General features: G+C 40.4%; 1 pseudogene; it reads right to left on the bottom strand.

Moving 5' to 3' along the window:
* Positions 1-5,478: 5,478 nt before the first annotated feature.
* On the bottom strand, positions 5,479-6,661 carry LOC133003021 (rab GDP dissociation inhibitor beta-like; annotated as a pseudogene).
* Positions 6,662-17,350: the final 10,689 nt, after the last annotated feature.

The following is a 17,350-nucleotide window of genomic DNA, read 5'->3' as shown; positions in this document are numbered from 1 at the left end:
AGACCATGTGATTGAATATCCAGTAGGAATTAGTAAAACAAAACGGTTCTTGAAAAAATAGGCAAATATGAGCTATCTAAAAACTAAATTGGCTCAATAACAGATGAGGCACATTAACTTTGCCAGTCATCACCAGTCACCAACCCATATTTCCACACACCCATGTGCCTTTATGGCACTAGCCTGGCTTTCAGTCAACCCCAGCCCCTTTTATTCCCTCCCCCCCATATCACACTGGAAATTATAAAATATATCATACTCTCTGTATATTCTTTGTATACATAAGTCTATATACACATATTTATACATGTGTACATGTTATAATTACTATTATTATATCACTATTACTATTATTATTATATATACTGTTGCTGCCATTATTACTATATGCTGCTTTTATATTGGTATAATTACTATCATATATAAATATATATTATGTTATATTATATACTATATATACTGTACTATTCTTATATACTGTCTAACAATAACATTACCATCTGTTTTTTATTCTTTCTACCTCAATATGTTTTATTTTATTCTATTGTATTGTATTTTTGTATTTTATTGTATTCAAATGTACCGGCTGCTATGACAACTTAATTTCGGAAAGTAATCTATCTATCTATCTATCTATCTATCTATCTATCTATCTATCTATCTATCTATCTATCTATCTATCTATCTATCTATCTATCTATCTATCTATCTATCTATCTATCTATCTATCTATCTATCTATCTATCTATCAACACTCGTCTTCTCCCTCCACTTCCTCATTCACCCCTGACACGCCAACGAACCAGCCAATGAGAGCCTGTCATCCCACACAGCCATTGGTCAAGAACTGTCACATGTCCGACCCCGACCTATTCACAGACACTCAGGACATCTCAGTACTTATTCAACACGGTGTACTTAGCGGAACATTCATAACAACCACATATCAAGCAGTCAAACAGAACAGAACTCAACTATCAGTTCGTTACAATATGTATTAAAATAAAACAAACCTTCGTGTGTATCTCGACATTTGGAGAATACGGCTTGCTGTTTCTGTAGCGATGATGCTAGCTCGTTTAGCTTTTGAGTCCGGAGTTGCCCTGTGTACTCGCCGTATTTCTCGGCGTGGGTCTCGTAGTGTCGTTTGATGTTGTACTCCTTTAGTACAGCCACTTGTTGACGACAGATAAGACACACGGGTTTGCCTCCTACTTCCCAAAAGAAATAATTTTCTCTCCATCTATCCTGAAAGATGCGAGCTTCAGTGTCGACCTTCCTCTTCTTTGACAACATCTCGATCAGCACTACCTGCGCTGCTGCAGCTGAGGCGGGCAGCAGCAACAGACCAACTAACGGAGTCCACCGAAAATTTTAATTTTTTTTTTTTTTTTTTAATTCCATCAAAATTAAATTAAAATTTATATTCTCCCCTTATCACCCTCGGGCCGGATGTGATGTACAGTCGGGCCGGGTCCGGCCCGCGGGCCGTAACCCTGGCATCACTGGTCTATAAGAATCAATAATGCTACAACTGTTTCTTTTAATTGGAATAATGTATATCTTTTTGACTCAGACGCAGGGTCAGACACATAGCACGACCACAGAAAGAGCAACAAAACAGGAACCAGACATAGCAACCAACTGGTAACCATGCACATGAGAGAGGACGTGCCAGAACTAATACATTGAAGTACTTCATGAAATATGGTGAGAAAAAGATATGAAAACCTCCTCTAAGTCTAATCTGTTGTGTCTCTCTGCTGTGGCAGACACAGTAGGGACACCTGGTCGATTGGATTTTCCCTCACAAGTGATATGCTTGCAAAAAACTGCAATTTTCGGAAACAGTATACATCTGGCCAATTGCTGAATTCCCTCAAAGAAAGAACCACCTCTGTGTTACATACTGTGGCCAGGGTTTCCCCCAGAAAACTTGCTAAGCCTGGTGGTAGGGCTGCTAGAGAAGCCTTCTCGCGGTCACCTCAGCTACGGGGGGGGGGTAGTCATGGTTTTGACGTATACTCAGTGAAACACTGTGTTGAAGGAGCGTTCTGATGTAGTGAAGGGGTCGGGGTGGGACATGTGACTGTGTGGACCAATAGGATGGGCTTGTCCGGGGATCGGGGCTCAATGAGGAAGTAAAGTGTTGACGGAAGAAGCTATGTTATTCAGCGACCCTCGGAAGAGGCACAATTTCTTACGGTGTTTCTAAGTTGTTTAAAGTTTTATTAAGGTGTACGGTGACAAGGACGGTTCAATAAACGACCTGAACATCAGTTAAGTCTCATCAATCTTTCGGGGGATCTGCTACACCGTCTTTGGTATCATGTTTCTGGTGCATAACATTTTTTTTTTTTTTTTTAAATAAATAAACAAGCGACGCTTAGCCTGGCGGGGTGGGGGGGGGGGGGGAAGCCTGGCGGCCCGCCAGGCCTATAAAGCAGTGGAGGAAACCCTGTGTGGTATATACTGTGGACTTAGGATGAGTGTGCGCACTTCTTCTGGACATGATCCAGAGAACCTGGTGACGTGTCTGGCAGAACCCCAGAGACTCTCTGTAAGTATTGTTCTTATACAATAAACTTATTACTGTGAAACTTTTGAACATGGAACTTGTCTAAATTATTAACCTTTCCCATTTGAACCTCGAATCTACGAACACACTGTCTGGTCCGGATGGGATCGGGCTCAACAAATTGCAGGTTCAACAAAACTTGGTTGAATAAAAGCTTGTTTAGTGCATGGTTAAAACCAGTGGAGGGGAACGTCTTTGAAGGCCACTCCACCTTCAGCTAGAAAACAGTCAAACTAGGAACATCGGGGGTAAAGGCTTTAGAATCGCATTCCCAGTCAGAGAAACACAAGAGAAGTGAAAAGCCAACAACAAACTCCTGCCATCTCGTCGGTGTTCGAGAGGATGAGGGCAAGGCTGGCAGCAAGATGGCCGAGGTCATCTCCAAGTTCAATATTCTGAGTAGGGGCTGCAAGGAGAAGTTGGCTGAGGTTGAGACAATTCGAAAGGAGATTGTGGCCTAGGCGGCAGGGCTGAGAAGATAGAGGTTTATGTAGTGTTTGGGTGGGATGTTTAAATTTTGGAACATCCTTTTTTCTCTATGCTGAAATAATTGTTTATTGAGCTCATACTTGGTAACTGTTTGAGAAACAAAAGCATCCATATTGACTCGAAAGTTAGGGTTAGGGTTAGTTTATGAGGATGAGTGTGTTTGGAGAATAAGCTCCCCCACGTAAGATATCTAATTGTATGTAAAGTTATTTCACTTGCAAACCCATTTGACTTGGCTACGTTACACAGATAATTTTTCTGCAGAAACAGATTTACTGTGATCAACTGAAACGTGAGTATTTATAGTAGTACTATGTTCAGTTTTTTACATCGTTAAACTTACCCACCACCTATTTCCTAAACTGAAATGATTATAATCTGATGAACTTTGAAGTAATAAACTTTTATTTTTACCATGTAAAAGTCTGTAAAGGAGTTAACCTGGCACATGTATGACTTTCTATATCTGTGTATTTGTGTTGAATGTTCCTCTAGGATGTCAAACATGAGACACAACTGGAATCCAACCAGACTGAACACTGAGTCATCACTTCAACAATGACTCCAAGTACAGACCTGTTTTCATAACTTACAAACAATCAAAGCAAAGTATTGCACATAATACATAATGTATTTAGAGATAGATAGATAGATAGATAGATAGATAGATAGATAGATAGATAGATAGATAGATAGATAGATAGATAGATAGATAGATAGATAGATAGATAGATAGATAGATAGATAGATAGATAGATAGATAGATAGATAGATAGATAGATAGATAGATTACTTTATTCATCCCCGAAGGGAAATTAAGTTGTCATAGCAGCCGGTATACTTGAATACAATAAAATACAATAGAATAAAATAAAAAATATTGAGGTAGAAAGAATAAAAAAACAGAAACACAAGATAAAATAGGTAGATAAGGTGCAGTGGCAAGATGCTGGTAATAGTACTGATGATATGATGGTAATGTTATTGTTAGACAGTATATAAAAATAGTACAGTATATATAGTATATAATATAACATAATATATATTTATATATGATAGTAATTATACCAATATAATAGCAGTATATAGTAATAATGGCAGCAACAGTATATATAATAATAATAGTAATATAATAATAATAATTATAACATGTACACATGTATAAATATGTGTATATAGACTTATATATACAAAGAATATACAGAGTATGATATAATATATGAGATATATAGTAGAGGTATAATATAAGTATTTGACTATACAATAGATAATATAATATACTATGAGTGTAAGAATATGTAGACAGAGTGTGCAAAAGACAATATTATTGTATAAAATGATATATAATATCAATATGGTTTATATTAACACATATCACTTATGATGTGAAGTAAGTGTTCCAGTATATGGAGCGGAGTGTTGTACAGAGACACAGTGCAAGGAGACAGGTTTATTTAGTGCAGTTCTGTGATGGTGGCTCTGACAGAGGTAGATGAGTTGTACAGTCTTATTGCAGTTGGTAGGAACGATTTCCTGTATCGTTCTTTAGAGCAGCGGGGTTGAATGAGTCTGTGGCTGAAGCTGATCCTTAGCTTGTCCAGTGTTTTGTGGAGGGGGTGAGAGGGATTGTCCATGATTGCCAGCAGTTTTGCCAGCATTTTGCCAATAATATATGCAATACTAATCATGTGGAAGAACTCCATACATTACATTCATTGTCTTGGTAGTGCACAGTTTAATCCAAAACCATATTCAAAATCAGTAGTTGAATAGCCACAGAAAATAAGGATACAAGCTTTGTTCATAAGTAACATTTCCTCGACAATAATGCCATACTTTTATGTTTCCTATCATTTTATTAGGTACGGACGAGCCTGAAGGACACAGCTGTGCTGACCGTGTTTAGTCTCTTATGGCAAAGAAGAAAAATTCTAAAGTGTATCAAATCAGAAAGCAAAAGATAAACATTGTTCTAATAAGTGTTCATTTGAATACATAATATATAATGAATATAGAAATGAACTCTATTATCCATGACACTTAGCAATAACTGCCAACTAAACAGTTGCAGGCCTTCTTTAGTTAGGGAGGAAAACACAAAGTGTTGTGCAGATGAAGCTGGTGCATGTCGTCCTCATGTTGATAATAATAAATTATGCAAGTTATTTGAGCTATGTGTCTGTCTAATCTTTTTACTTTGTTGCAAACATTTTACTTTAATGCTGTATTATAGGCAACATCTTTGTGCTGAAATAGGATTTCTGCTCCCTGCTGGCACTCAAAATGCATCCCATAGTATATCTTACTGGTCTATATAGGCCTACTGCTTATAATAATCAGCTGCCTCTATTTTTGTGATGGTGTCATACAAAATTGCGCCACCAGAAATTTCAGGCTAAAATCGCCACTGATCAGATGTGTTGCAGACGCCTCGCCTCTACTCTGCGGCATCGCCGAAGATGTCTTGCTTCCTGCGCTGTCTCCACTGTAGTGCTGATGATGGTGACATATTTACCGCTTGCTGCCACGTTGTGAGCAAAGGAGACCATACAAATGTAGATGTCGTGCTTCCTGTTTACCTGATTCTGAGGGATAATGATCTGGCAGGAGTTGATGTTGCCGGTGTTGGCGATGGTGTGATTCAAAATGCAGATGGCTCTGATCACCTGACCCACTTTCTTGGTGCGATGGATGAGGTAACTGGGGTCGCAGATCAGCTGTTTGCACCTGGCGATCTCTCCCTCAGACTTGACTCCCACCACCTTCCCATCTTCCACCACAATCTCTTCAATGGGCTTGTTCAACATATACGTGCCTCCATAGATGGCACTCAACCTGGCAAAGCCTTGTGGCAGTTCTCCCAGACCATACAGTGGGTAGAGGTGCGGGCTCTTGCCATATCTGGCCAGAGAGCCACTGTAAAGCCAGGTGGTCCAGGTATTCATCTGTGCGATAGAGGGCGAGGGAGTGGCCAGTGAAGTCAATCACTTCCTGGCCAAGGCCAAACTTTTTGAAAATGTCCCTCATAGTTGACTTGTTGGGGTCCATGCCTTCCATGGTTTTGGGGTCCCTCTCGTCAAAGGCGGCGATGTACATCAGGAATTTTCTGAAGCGACGTTTCTCAAACAAACCCATTAGACGAGATGACAGAGCCTCAGTCTCAGTAGAGGGGACCTTATAGATTGTTGTCCCGTTGTACACGTAGCTGCCCTCAATCACTTTGAATTTCAGGTAGCGAGTCACCTGTGTGATCAGCAGCATGCGGACCAACTGACCATTGGCCATTAGGAATTTAGGGATGAGGTCCACATTCCATTCCCGAGTTTTTCCCATTGAATCAGGAGGGCTGCCAGGAAGGTTGAAGCGCTTGTAGAGATCTTCAAGTGGTGTGATGGACGCGCTCTCAGCTCCATAGTAGGAGTTGCGGTCCATGTGCAGGACCTTCTTCCCCTTCACAGACATGATGCCTGATAAAATGCATTCCGTGAGCCCGGTGCCCAGCACGATAACGTCATATTCCTCATTCATTTTTTCCAAGTCTTTTTTCCTTAGCTCCTCAGTAGCGGGGAAAGAAAATGGAGACCAGCGGGAGTGGAGACGAGAAGAGGCTTCAGCGTCAGGCGCCTCAAGGTGTTGATCTTCTTAATGTAACAACGTTCTGTAGTAGAGTTGTGTGTTTTCTCAGTGTGTCGCTGGTCTACTGACAGTCGTGGGCAGGAGAGCAGATTGTGGTTCAGCTGACATCAAAGGCCGTAAGTTTTTGATTCTGAGAAATGTTTTCCCTGTTATTTGTGAGTCCATTGGCTTTGATCTGGTCTCACAGCTGTAAACGTGACATCACAGGTTTCAAAGGACTCAAAGTCAATCAATCAAACTTGATTCGTCTTGTTTCAAAGAGCATGTTTCATGTGACCTGGACAGAAAACTGAAACCAAACACTGTTTGAATTCTCCAGGAAACATTAACGGTATAAAAAAACTACACTTATGTCAACCAACATGGCTCGTGTCATATACATATCGTGGTTTTTTAAGGTAATAAGGTGAATAAATCTGATTTACAGTCTCTACGTCCTCTGACCTCCATCTGTTTTTACACATTTATTTAGAAAAATCACTGTTCACAGTCTGAAAAGACAAACGGCCGCGCTCTGTAAATTATGTAACTAACAGAAATGGGTCAAAGCTGGAATAGTGTTTCCTCCACTTCCCTTCAAATTGTCTCTGCTCCATTCAGATAACATGAAACTCTTTTATAACGTGTTGGTGGTTAGTAGGGTGTTAAAATAAAAAGGGGTTTAATGTGGTTTTCAACAGAATCTGTTTCCAGAGGAGATGCAGGGTCGCTCTCGGTCGGAGGTGAGGACAAAGGACGACGTCCTTCACTTGACCTTGGCAGCAGATGCAAACATTGACTGAGTCTGTGCTGCTCTGGGATCAGAGCCGAGGTGACACCAGTGCAGCAGCGTTTATGGAAACAAAGGGATTAAAGGACAAAAACATTGTCTTCTGTTTGTTATTAGTCATAGTGTATTCTTAATTATCAACAACATATTTTTAATCCTCAAATCTTCTTAAAACAGCAGCACCTGATACCATAAAAGCCTTTTCCCCCTGTGATGTGATTTGACACATTTAGATTTCAAACGTGGGACATCTCTCCTGTTTCACGGTGGCCTGCGTTTATCTCTCGACCACAGAGCTCAGCTTGATTCATCTTATTGAAATCATAGTAAACTAACGTGATTGACGCGTTGAGCTTTAACCTGCAGTCGTATACAGCATCATGATTCAATAACAGAGACGTAGCAGTCGTATGAACTCTGATAAACATCTGTGTGAACCACTGGATTTCATTTAGCTTCATCACTGATCAGTGGCGTCATGAGTCTGACGTGGAATTCTCACAGACGATGATAATACCCGACAGGAACTAGAGTTATGATTCAAAATCAAGATCATGCAAATCCAACTACTGGGAAATATTTATTTTTAATAATCAAATGTGAGGATAGTACAGTTCAAACAATAACTTTATGTGTGAATAATATCAAGATATATATATTTTTTTTTACATATGAATGTCTAGTTTCATCATTTGGATTGTACACATGGTCTTCTTTCACGGAGTCTTCCTGCTCAGCAGACATCTTCTCCTCTGTCTCCCTGATCTGGTTCATCAGATCCTCCCTCTGCTGGAAGCTGGTCTCGTGATCCAGGACGATGCTCCTCAGCTGCTCCTCAGCTGCTCCTCAGCTGCTCCTCACGGAGCTTCAAATATCTCCTTCCACTCATTTTCAACTCTCTGCTCCAGCTCAGTCTTTTGAGCTCTTATGTTGACCAAGTCTTCTCTGACCTGACGCACCTGTGAGGCATATTGGTCTATCATCTCCATCACCTGACGTGACCTGGACGGAAAACTGAAACCAAACACTGTTTGAATTCTCCAGGAAACATTAACGGTATAAAAAAACTACACTTATGTCACCCAACATGGCTTGTGTCATAAACATATTGTGTTTTCTTATGGTAATAAGCTGAATAAATCTAATTTACAGTATCTACGTCCTCTGACCTCTATCTGTTTTTACACATTTATTTAGAAAAATCCCTGTTCACAGTCTGAAAAGACAAACGGCTGCGCTCTGTAAATTATCTAACTAACAGAAATGGGTCATAGCAGGAATAGTGTTTCCTCCACTTCCCCTTCAAATTGTCTCTGCTCCATTCAGATAACATGAAACTCTTTAAAACGTGTTGGTGGTTAAGAGGGTGTTAAAATAAAAAAGGGGTTTACAACAGAATCGGTTTCCAGAGGAGATGCAGGCTTGTCTCTCGTATTCCACTGATGAATGTCGACCGAACTTCTCCTGGTTCCTGCTGCTTTATAAGCTTTATGTAAGGGGGGGGGGGGATTAGCCCCGATGCTGAGTACATTGCATAAAAAGTCTCTTTGTATTTCAACTGTCCAGACAGAAAACTGCTCCAGGCCTCCGTTTTCAGAGAGCAAAGTACACACACTTGACCCCCGACCCCCACAACAAGGGGCTCCATGTTAGAAGCGGCCTTATCCCCCCCCCCACCCCTCCGCTCGCTGCCGGTGAATCCTGCTGTGTCCTCACACTGGCTCATTTGGATATTATGCAGGTTTTTTACTTTTTTACATCCCATACAGACGGACATTCTCCGGAGGTTCAAGGCAGCTTGATAAATTAGGTTTTATTTTATAATTCCTGTTTGAACCAGGATGTTTTTACCATTTAAATGAGAAGTCGTTCAACTTGGGTTCATTGAAAGATTTTCATTCAGGCGGTTTAATTATCCACTATCGAAGAGGGACTTTCCCAAACCAGCTGTTGAGGTACATTTCAGTATTTAAGTTGTATGTTATTACAACATTTTACATAATATCCCTGATGTTTTTGAGGATACATTTTTATTCCTCAACCTAATGAGTAAGGAATCTTTCCCTTTTTAGATTTCCCTTTGTGGCATCAAAGATGGAAACCTTTAAATCTGCTCTGTCTGGCCCAGAGGAATAAAGAAAGCTTCATTTCATCCTCTTTATTCCTGAGCACTTAGCCTGATCAGATTATCATTCAGTTATTAAATGACCCGGCACTGTAATAACTTAAAAGCGAAGCAGAGGATATCAAGGTTAGTTCAAGTTCACCAAACCACTAATTCTGTCTTGAATCCCACTTTGTCTTGATGTTTATTTGCTTCCTGCTGTCGTCCTCTATTGTCTTTTATTAAAGTGAAGGAAGGGGAGTCGGAGGGAAGGAAAGGAGCCGAGTAGAGAAGTGAGGAAGTGAAGATGGTGAAAGAACGCTAGAGAGGGAAAGAAGATGGAAAGAAAAGGATTGAAAAGGCGGTAGTAAGAACATCGTCTCCTCCTGCTCTGACACACTCCTCACCTTGTGATGAACCTTTTATTTGACCGAACGCAGCTCAGTCATCCTTGTCTGAGAATCCCCTGTGAAGGAGGAATGATCACATCTCTTTTACCTGCTGAACAGTTAATACAACAACAACAACAACAAACACACAGAAAGTAACTCTGAGAGCGGGATCTCTCACTCGTGTGTGTTTTTGTTGCCGTGTGTCGGGGGTGTGTGAAGCAGCCTGAGGCCGATCCGTGCTCTCTCTGTTCTCTGGCTGACTTCCACACATCAGGGAAAGTCTAATGTCTCCCGACAGGTGGCGTGATGTTCGGGGGTCTCGGAGACAGGTGGACGCTCGTCCCCGCTGGGCAGAGCTGGACGTGTTGAGAGGCTGTGATTAAAAACCTCTGCGTACGGTTTCCTGCAGCTGGTTCCTCTGCTTCCCACAGAACAAAGATCTTCAGATCAGTGTTGAGGATTCCTTTGGTTTCGTTAAGTCTCTTAAACCGACTTTTAATAAACAAATCGTCCTCATAAAACTGGAAAAGTAGTCTTTGGTGCTGCTGCATTTTATTGTGGCTGAACTACAGAACTCTCATCTGTTTAATCCACTACTGCATTTTGATTATTATTAAAATTATTGTGGATAAGTCGTTGAAATGAGTAAATACACACGTCCCAGAAATAGATCCAAATAAATGTAAATGTATCTGAGTGAACCGTTTTTACTGATGTTGTGAGACATCAGTCCTAAAATACGAAAACAAAATGGATAATTATTCAAATCAATAACTCACACATGAACATTTCAGAACATACTGTTACTTCTACACACACATACACAAACACACTCTCTCTCTCTCTCTCTCTCTCTCTCTCTCTCTCTCTCTCTCTCTCTCTCTCTCTCTCTCAGTTTATTTATTTGTCTGTGTAAGATTTGTTGGAGCAGCTGGCAGCAGTATATCCTCATTATGCTAATCTGTGGTCGTCGGCCCACACACAGCAGCTCTGGATTTTGCACTTTGCTTCAGCGACAGCACGATTTCATATTCAGTTTAAATCGGAGTTCATCCTGTTCTGCAGCTCAGGAGGATTCAGCCGACTTCACAACAACCTTCAACAAAAACGTGTGTGTGTGTGTGTGTGTCTGTGTGGGTTGTTGAGCGTATGGACCAAACTTCTGCTAAATGGAAGCAGTGATATTTATGTTGCATAAAAAAATCATAAATGATCACATCGGTTTTATGAGCTGTGGACGATCATTAATGTTCTTCTGGATAATTTCATTCTAATGCAGGTTTGTGTAATGACCTTCAACTTTAATGAGTTTAACTTAACTGTCTTCTTCTGTCTGATTTGTGGCGTGACTCTAAATGTGACTATACAACGCAGATTAGCTGGCGTCATTATTTCTGTACTTCCTTCAGTTGAAGCAAATTCAATGAGATCTGATTTAAAACGATAAAAGTTTTTATCCGGTTCCAACATTTAACGTATTTCATAGTTATGGTTAATTTTTGTTCAGCCACTTGGAGGCAGCAGAAACAAGCTGCAAACACAGGTTAACACCTAATTAAATGCTCAAACACCATCACTGCACGTTTATTATTTGAACCATGCACATCTTCACTTGAGGTAGAACTTAGTTTAAACCAAACAATAATATTTTCCTAAATCTGAACCAAACCAAAATCGTATCCATTGCTGTTGGTACAATGAGGAGGTTCTGATCCGGCTCAGGTCGATGGGTTTTAATCCAGGAGAAAGAAAAGTGACCTCTTCTGTCGTATAGTTTGGAAAACATGTTGTAACTTTCCTCTCCATCTCTCCTTCATCATTTCTACCAAAGCCTGTGGAAAATATCTGTCTCTTTAACTCATTATGTTGCTCATTAGCTATGGTTGCTAACTTGTTGGATGAAGGAACCAAAACAATTAAGTCATGAACCGTGAATCCAAAACAATCTACTGAAAAAAAATGCTGAAGCTCTGTGGAGCTGCAGAATCTGGGGATAATTAAATTTTCTGTCCAGCTTCAGAGCAACCAGCTTCTTTTTCTTTCCTAAAAAACATCAGAAGAAGAGAGAGAGAGAGCAGTAGTGCAGAAACGGATAAAAGTGCTTCATGCGCTGAAAGAAGAGTCGGAGAGAGGATGTAGATAAACTGTATTTTTATGTGGTTCGTTAAAGTTAAAAAATGAGGAAAAACAGAGAAGAAGAGCAGAGCAGGATGTGTTCATGTTCTGGTTTCACACGAAGCACAGCAGAGGCTTCTACTGTCGTTCCTTAGAAAATGTGTTTATTAAAGCATCGGCTGTAGAACAAAACCAAAGTAACAACAGCTGCAGGATTGCAGAACATATCATGTACCATAAAATTGATAAAGAAATCACTGTACACGCTACAGTGCTTTTCAAATCACAGCTTTTGCAGTGTAGTTTATAGAAGTTATGATTTGTATATAGAGATATATGTAGATATCTTACACATAATAAATATCTAGTTAATCTGATCGTTTTCTTTTTGGAACATTATGGGTTAAGGGTTATTTCTGTAAGTTTGAGTTAGAAACATTTTCACAGCAGAAGAAACGGCATAAAAAAGTACAATCATTGTTCAGAGTTTAGCTCAGACGACAAAATCAATTAGGATTCAAAGATGCTGTGGGAATAAAGATTTATACATGTCAGTGTTATAATATACACACACAGTTAATCTCATTAGTGCAATCAGCCCAGTCACTTCTGTTAATGAGGATAAATCTAAGGTTCCACTCCCGTTAAACACTTTGTGGTTTCACTGCAGGAAAATGTGTAAATGTAAAAATTTGATTATTTTAGATTCAAGACACAAGGGAATTTAAATCAGATTTTTACAAACAATCTTTAGGCTCAGGAAAAACTTTTAGAGAACGTTTTTAACCATAAAGCCATTTATAATTCAAGCTTTTCTGTTCACCACAAATTTATCATTAAGTGAAAATGATATATATAATTTCAAAAGGCAACATTTTCTTAAACTCTGAGAGAATTGATGATTAAAATTCCTTATAAAACTTTTTTTTAAATCTCAGGGAGTTTGACGAACAATCTTAAAAGAGAAAGATAAGGAAACTTCCTCATATCACTTGAAGGGTTTTATTCTAAAATGCTGAATAAACATCAGCCTCCACTGACGTCTGCTGGTGATCTATATATGTTCTCACGTGTCTTTTGCAGAAAGACAAAGAAAAGACACTCGTGAATTTATTCTGACAAGTTTTAAGGTGAATTGAAGAATCCTCACCGTTTCTAGAGAAACATTTTGTGAGCAGATTCTGAATCGTCTGTTTTTCAGTCATCTCTCTAATCCGTGTCTTTGGTCCAGTTCCTAGAGATGAGTCATTTCATCTCCAAATCACAGTATTAAGACAAACTGATAAAAGATAATTCCATCTGCAGGTTTTACTTACACATTTCACATTTGTTGTTTAATTTTTTTTCCCCCTCAAATTGAAATGAAGCCCTTTGGAACAAGGCCCCTCAGGCGAACTCGCTGTGGATTCAGTGCGTTACACTCTGTGTGTTAATTGCCAAGGATGAAGTGATTGTGTATCTTTTCCTTTCCTAACATCTGCTGTTTACGCTGGCGAGAGCTCAACCAGCCTCGTACCGGGATGTAAAGCAAGCTGTCGGAGAGGGAGAGAGACGGGGGGGGGGGGGGGGGTTGTATGCTCATGCTTATCGTGAAAGGATTAATCTTGGAGACTCGTCTGAAAGGTGAAATATCAGGATTTCAAAGCTGAACTCTGAAAATCTTCTTTGTTCCCTCCAAGGTTTATTTTCCCATTTTCCTCCAGGTGCATTTGTTTAGAATTAAACTTTCTTCGACTACTTTCTAAAACCCTCAACACCTCAAACCTTCCTTTACATTTTCTAGTTTTTCTTGTCTTTCCAGATTCTTCTTTCCTGCTATTTTATTGGTAACTCGCTTTAGTTAATGGTAGTTATAGTTAATAATAGTGGCCATGATAGTTATAGCTGGTTAATGGTGTTAAATCTTAAAGATTTGGTAAAGATTTATAGTAAAGATTGTGTCTCCTTGACATGAGCTTAGGAAATCAGTGAGTTTTATCTGTTCCAAGAAGATGACTCGATTGTTTCAACTTTTCATGCTTCTATGAATCTGAAAAAATCTCTTTGGAGCATCAGAACTAAAAACTCACAAATATTCTTCTCCGTGACAAACTCCGATCGGAACTTTGCGACACCAAAATATCTGCTATTCCACCACCAAAAGTGTTTGTAGCTAGATTGAAAGTTTTGGGGGTTTAAGGCCTGAATGATCCCGATGAGGACGCTGCTGGCATCGACCTTGTGGCGTCTGGACTGATTTACATGAAACCACATGGTCTCATTTACTGGATTAATGCTGGAAGGACCGACTGAAGGAGAAAGTGTTTGCTCTGCAGAAAGTGGAGCTGCAGCGAAACGAGCCTCACTCGCTCGCTGACGGAGGATGTTGTGTTATCGCTCCTCTGTCAGGAACCAGCGATGCTCTGTGGGACTCATTACATGACTAATTTATGGCGATTATTAATACATTTTAACAGTTTAGAGGGAGAGGAAGGGGGGATGGGGGGCTCACACTTGACTTGTTAATGTTGTAGTGGCCTCTGAATCCTCACGGTTCTCCAGGGACGCTGAGCGAAGCAGAGACACATCCACAGCTCACGCTCCCACGACATAAATAATTTGCTCGGATGCTCTCCAGGTTTAAATCGTCCCCGTGCGTCTGCCTGTGTCTCTGAGTGATGATGCATCGCTATATTTTAACACTGCAGTCAAAAATAATTAGTACCGGAGATAAGGCGGTCACCATTTTAACGGTAAAACACGAGTTTTCCCAAAGTGCGATAATCAAGTGCAGTTTTAATGATGATTGAAATTTAAAAATGGTGATAGCAGACGTCAGGGTATTTCATCGTGGCCAACAGCTGCAATGTGGGTTCATTTAGAAACGGTGAAAACATGAAGGAAATAAGTTACAGAGGTCTGGAGATTGTTTTTAAGCAAACGCCTTAAATTCAAGAATCAATGCAGGAAGCGGGGAAACGTCACAGTTTATCCTTCTAACTATTTGAGCTGAGCCTTAAAAAACTCTCCTTCGTTTGTCTCCTCAGGTGCGGTGCTCAGAACAAGTCCCGAGGAAGCAGAGGAGGTTCGGGGGTTTCACATGTTGCACTGAGGAGAATCCAACATGGACTGAAACGTGTCTGAACAGCCGTGCAACATGTGAAGCAGAGACACGTGTCCACAGCCGGAATCTGTTTCCCTTCTGTGTGCAGCTTCTATTGTAGAAACACAACTCTTACGTTGTGTTGCTCTTTGCGTGTGCAGACACTATTCGCCCTCTGCCCATGATCACACATTGTGTTGTGTGCTTTTTAAATAACTTTTGCATAACAAAAAATTAGGCCGGCAACAAATTAGTTCTATGTTTACATCAGTGTTTGTTTGTCTGTGGTATAGCAGGTTTTAAATGTTGTTTCATAGAGAGACTGATCTGTTTGTTTCAAGATTTCACAAAAACTACTGAAACAATTTCCTCAACATTTTGTGGAGTGGATTAACATGACCCAACGAAGAAGTCCTTAAAGTTTGTGTTTTCACTTCTTTTAACATTGTGGGAAAGAACGTTTTTCAACATTTTCGTTGATTTCTAATTGGTGGATCTGTTTATCAGACTGATATCTGATGAGTTCTCCCGAGTGACCTGCAGGACGTGGCTCAGAGACTATAAACACCTGATTCTGTTGTATTTAAGAAAGGTGCCACCACGAGAACTCACAGAAATCCTCAGAAACAAGGCCACAGTTTCAGAACCCGACTTGTTTTAAGAAAAATAGGCCACGTGTGCAACATTTCTCCGCCGGAAGCAAACTGAACCAATTTGTCTTCATCCCTGCTTCCACCTTATTCCCAGGAACCAGCCGGGGTTTCCTGTGCTCGGCTCCTCTGGGCTCTGGCGGAATCTATTCTTAGATTTCAGAGGAACCAGGCAACATGTAAAGACGTGAGAGGAGCAGATGAGGAGGGAGGGAGCAGAGGTGCTTTGTTAATGCTGACAGAGACAAATAGCGACAGGAGCTTAAAAGTTACACCGAGATGTTTCCTGGCCAGAATATTGAATTTAAACTTTAGTCAACAGTCTTGTTGTGTCGGTGGTTTCAGTTAAAATCTGGATTTGCTTGCATTTCCTGTGTTTTTTAATGCTTCCCCTGGAACCACTGGTGATATGAGCTCCGTCTGAGCGGCCTACTTTGAGAGGAGTCTGTGATCCATATGTTCAGGAGGCGTTCAGGAACACTAGTTTATCATGGAAGCTGTCAGCCAGGCTCCTCCGGGCTCCGCTCAGCCTCAGCTGACGGCACCGAAGTAGGACAGCACGGAACTGAAGCACCTTGAGGAACACGTTCTGGGGATTTACAGATTATTGAGCCTCCAGTTGCATTTTAAATGTCTAAAAATGTATAAATATTATACACGTGACCCTTTTAATGAAAGAAAACTATTAATCATTTTGTTTGAATGTTAATCTGCTGATAACATGTTTCTCATGAAGCGGATAAAGGCAACACTGAGCTTTAGCCGAGATTTGAATGCAGGAACATGAATGAATATATAAAAGATGTTTCCTAATGTCGCTGCAGCTCCTGTTTGAAGGTTTTCTGGTTTTCCTCGACTCTGTTTATTGTCGTGTTTCTGCCTCTCAAGAGCTTTTAAATCCACAGGCAGCGTCCTGAGCTCACGTTTCTTCTCTGATACACAACGTGCACGTGTTTTACAGACATGCTCTCAGTTCACCGGTCTGACTCAGAGAAACTTACCTCCTGCGTCCTGAGAGGTCTCTGTGCCTCGGACACAACCAACAGCCGCTGAGCTAAAGTACTCAGCGTCCATCACAACACAGGAGCCAATCAGAGCCCTTTATCTGGAGGCAGCGTGCGGATCAGGAGGACAAAGTCCAGCAGAGTTTTCTTCTGCGTCTGAACCTTTCAGAGATGGAGTCAGAAATGATCTGATTGACTCAGTTATTATTCCCACATAACGAAGGGAATTCATTTATAACACAATTGTCTACTAATATATACTTGAGCTGATGGACAATATGACAGTAAAACTGCACAAACTAGGTTACAAACTTATTAACCATCGATGTGTCTAATCTGCTGGTCTCAGATCAGGGCTGGTGACGTGTTTTTTAAATCTCATCTTCACACGTTTATCTCTGAAAGATTTTAGATTCAAATTGAATTCTTCGGGTTTATTTCCAACCAATCGATTTGATTGTAATCTGTCTTGGCTGTTTAATATTTCTTGGTGAACTCCAGACAGAGCTCTGTGCTGTAAGATTGTTTTTT

The sequence above is a fragment of the Limanda limanda genome, chromosome 6, assembly GCF_963576545.1.
Source record: "Limanda limanda chromosome 6, fLimLim1.1, whole genome shotgun sequence".
Taxonomy (NCBI): Eukaryota; Metazoa; Chordata; class Actinopteri; order Pleuronectiformes; family Pleuronectidae; genus Limanda; species Limanda limanda.
Note: the sequence above shows the minus strand (reverse complement) of the source record. Positions and strands in the feature narration are given on the sequence as shown.